At 30.9% G+C, this 4,467-nt stretch overlaps 1 long non-coding RNA gene across 3 annotated transcripts; it reads right to left on the bottom strand.

The window, feature by feature from the left end:
* Window positions 1–869: 869 nt before the first annotated feature.
* LOC143895762 (uncharacterized) lies at window positions 870–4,467 on the bottom strand. Of its 3 annotated transcripts, none has more exons than XR_013256451.1 (4): window positions 4,144–4,467; window positions 2,098–3,986; window positions 1,207–1,859; window positions 870–1,049 (listed from the first exon to the last, which is right to left on the bottom strand). It is a non-coding gene; the product is annotated as an uncharacterized LOC143895762 (long non-coding RNA). The 3 variants fall into 3 exon arrangements; XR_013256450.1 differs by having other exon boundaries at window positions 1,302–1,859; XR_013256449.1 differs by lacking the exon at window positions 1,207–1,859.

The raw sequence follows: 4,467 nt of genomic DNA, 5'->3' as shown, positions 1-4,467 counted from the left end.
ATTTCTGTATGATAGTTCGAATTAAATGAACAAAATATTTTATTAATACTATATTATTTTATACAAATACTATATTATTTTATACAAAATTAAAAATAAACCTAACCTGTAAAATGTAATCTTCCGATTTTTATCAACGTTTATTTGTTTCCATTTTGGGCAATCGGATCGATTTTTACAATTTGGCACATAACATTGCACCATTTTGCTTTTTTCCTTTTTGCTAACAAAAAAAAGAGTATATTTGATGATTGACTCACTGCAAACTCAGTCTCACTGCAAACTTCAGTCTCACTGCAAAGTCTCACTGCACTTGCGCACCATTACAGCCAATCAGATTTAGGCACATAATACCTCGTCCCTTCGTCGCGCAATGGCTTCCCCTCCCGTGAACTCATGCTCCATCCCTATATTCCTATATCCATGCAGACAACAGGCAATAGGAACAGGAAGTAACCAAAAAATCGTTAATTACAACCTAAAAAGTTCGAATGCTATGATTGGTTGGCAACAGGCAATAGGCACAAAATTTCCAACGTGACGGAAACTCTGTGTTTATTGCCTGTGTCACTGTTTATTCTGCATTTATACATGATTTCTGATTTCTATTCCCTGTTCCTATTGCCTGTTGCCTGGCATTGTGCAAGGGGCTTTATAAAGGGACTCTAGTATGGACCATGGTGTAATAAGACAGGTGAAACATTGCGCATAATGGCGGTGGCTTGATGGAACAACCAATCACATTTGGGTCCAAATGCACCCGCGGAATTTGAATACAAAATTAATGACATGACATAAATAAAAAAAACCTGAAATAATAAAAAATGAGTAAAAAATGATTCTCGCAATAAGAAAAATTATTGTCCACATTTTTATAAATATATTATATATATATATTCTTATTTTATATATACATATAACAAACATATTACTTTACTAAAGGAAATAAATAAACAAAATGTATTAATTGTTTTAGTGGTTCAAACTTCTCTTTTTGGAGTGGAGATAATTCAATTGCCTTGTTCCAAAATCACGTATGGCATGATATCCTAGAAAATAAAATCCATAAATATAAGCGTCAGAATTTTTAATTGAGAACAATACGTATTATTCTATACTACTGCCAGTTTTCTCCTAATCTCATATTTTCTTATTAGCATACGTATTGTTCAGATACAGATAAATGATTATAATCCATAATTTTACCTGAGTCAAGTTATAAGTTATTTTTTATATTATATCAATTTTTTTCTTGACTCAGCATAAATTATGCATATAGATTTCAAATTAACAGTTGGTACCTGAGAATCTACAAAATATATTTTTCCTATATTATAGCGTCTATTGCATATTAATATTTTTCTTATTGCATATTTTATATGTCTTTTTTCCTCTCTTTTTAATCAAATTACTGTCGGCAATTTCCTTATTTATTACTCTTAATCGAATATATGTTCGAGTATGTACAAGGCATGCAATTACTTTTCTGGGAAAACTATTGCCAATTTTTGTACATACTATGTCTGTTAACTTATCAAATATATATTTTTCTTTATTAAAGAAATTGCCGTGGAATTGCACAAATTCAATATTCATAATTTCTGCTGCTCTTTGGAATTCTGGACTAGGATACATGCAGTTTCCTCGGGATACAAAGGAAAGCCAATCAGGCAGCATATGAGAAAATGTCTTAGTAGGAGAACCCAAAGTGCTATACGAATTCCGAAAACGATGTGCAACATAACCAGCAATGTACAATAAAGCATTTTGTTCTATTATTTCATTTGCTGTTATTTGTTCAAAATTTTTTAATAATTGTAATTCTTGTAAAGTAGGTCCGTAACTACTTAAGTTTATTGCTGAAAATAAAATAATAAATAGAAAGTACAGACATGAACAAATAGAAAATTATAAACATAATTTAACAATACAAAATGTTAATTGTATACTAAACCAAATAGAGATAAATATTCTATTTGTAGACAGACATATAATTTAACTGTCAGCTTACCCATCGGTTGTAGAAAATAGAAATAACAAATAAAGATAAATATTTCAATAAAATATTAATAAAGATAAATATTTCAATTTTTTTACCTTCACTGTTTTCTGCCTCTCTTTGTTCTATATCATTATCTTTTCCCATTAATATTTCTTCAATTTCATTTTCTATTTCCTCTTCTTCAGACATTTTTTCATAAGCATTTCTTCTTCTTCTTTTCCTTCATTGTCATCAAAGACTTCATCATTTACTGATATATCAAGTGAACATGATGGTTCATATACTTCATCATTACTCGTATCTTCCATACTACTAAGAATTGTGGAACTGTTATCTCCCGCAGTATTTTCGCCTGATGAAATAGAATATCCGGAATGTTTCCCTAGTATGTACCACTTTAATCGATTTTTTAATTCTACAGGTGACGGATGATCGTTTCCTCCACCCATCATTCTCAAATAGGAAAATAAATTTTCCAGTATGTCTTGATTTAATCGGTTCGTGAACAGATATTCCATTTGGAACGCCTCAGATGAATATTTTTCTTTAAGATATAGAAACATTTCGACTCTAGAGATTTGTTCAATATTAAAATTTCTTTTTGGAATTGTAGTAATGTTAACCTTTCTCCAACTTGCATTTCTGCTATAAATTGATTCATGTTATCAATTATTTTATTCTGCTCTTCTAAATTTACTTCGTATGCATGCGAGCCATTATGACCATATTTCAGTTTGCTGTTGAAAATATCGAACCAATCATTGAATAATTTTAGCACATTAGCAGTTTCTTTCCAATAATTGCAAGCAAGTAATTTTTTCTCTCCGCACCACTGAATTGCTGACGCATTTTTATTTGAAAAGACTTGTGCTGCCATTCTAACGTTTTGCCTCTGTGTTCCTCGGACATCCAGGTGTGCTCTGCTTAACTTGTGAGCTATTTTCAAATCTCCAGCATTAATTGCCAGTAACTCCTCCAAAAAGCTCTTGTTCAATAATTTTCCTTGCACTTTAAAACCAGAGTCAAATAAGTTGTTTCTGGCCAATTTTAACAAGTGAGGAACATCTGCATAAAAATATATTTTTAAACTGTTATCAGCTGGATATATATGTGCAATATAATTTAATTTCTCGATGTCTTGTTTCACATTTCTTTTTCCGGAATGTGTTGAAATATTTATTCCAACGTTCAATTTGTTCCATAATTTTATATTTGTAGGTCCCATGTCGCACGTTACAGCTACAACTATATATAATTTATTTCGTAAAGACTTTTTATCACTGTCAGCAAAGTATCTGCAGACATTGACTTATCAAAGTCATAATATATCGGCTGTTTCCATTTATCGAATAACCCTCGGACCATTACGAATTGGCATGTTTTATGTGGCCCATAAATTTTTTGTTCCTTGCGATCTAAGTCTACTTTATTTGATATATATAATTCATCAAATGTTAATACAATTAATCTTTGTTCTATACTAAAATTCTGTCCTTTTTCTTTCATTATCTTAAAGACATCTTTCAAAATTCCGGGTGGAATGTTGAAAGATGAACACCACTTATGTAGAGTTGTTAAACACGGTAGTGGAACTTTTTTTACGTCTCGTAAGTATCGGTATGCCTTTGGACTTAGCGATCGTAACGCTATAGCAGATGTAATATCCTCTGGCGTCCATCGAATCCGAACATTCTCATTTTGCGACATTAATATTTTAATTTGTCCAACAGTAAATACTTTTCGCAAAACTTTATTAACCATTTCTTCCACCTGTTTCTGTTTATCAAATGCCATCTGATCATTGGTATTCGACTTTTGCACGAGATTTGTTTCTAATTCTTTAATATGTAAACTTAATTGTTAATTTTTTCCAATAAGTTTTTGTCGTTCCTCTAAAAGTTTATTTTTTTCTTCTTCTGCTTTTTTCAATAGCCTCAGTAATGTTTCTTTATTTTGATCTGTTTCGTGAACAATTATTTCATTTCTGCAAAAAAACACAATTGTATTTTAATACATCAATATGTATATATGTAATGAGAGAGAGAGAGAGAGAGAGAGAGAGAGAGAGAGAGAGAGAGAGAGAGAGAGAGAGAGAGAGAGAGAAGAATGTAATAAGGACAAAAACATAAATTTGTGCATACGTTGTGCTCTCTTTTTCTGCAACATTTGATTCAAAAATATCTCCACTTTCGAATCTCTCCTTTGCATCTTTTTGCTGTTTTGTGTCTTTCGAACTGTTTATTGATACATCTTTATGTATCTTGATCAATTGTTTTCCTTGTATGCATTTTAAAAGTTCAGTATTTGTTGACATACTTGTTCTTTCTCTGAAAAAGTTATTAATGCGACTATACCTGTTTTACAATATGTCTAATGTTCTTTTCATTTCCTCAGAAGTACATGTATGTACATATTTTACAAGCTATCCTATATTTTACTTTAAGATACTTAAGGGGATGCTAAAG

This window comes from Temnothorax americanus, unplaced genomic scaffold (genome assembly GCF_048541705.1).
Source record: "Temnothorax americanus isolate GAGA-0224 unplaced genomic scaffold, ASM4854170v1 Scaffold169, whole genome shotgun sequence".
NCBI lineage: Eukaryota > Metazoa > Arthropoda > Insecta > Hymenoptera > Formicidae > Temnothorax > Temnothorax americanus.
Note: the sequence above shows the minus strand (reverse complement) of the source record. Positions and strands in the feature narration are given on the sequence as shown.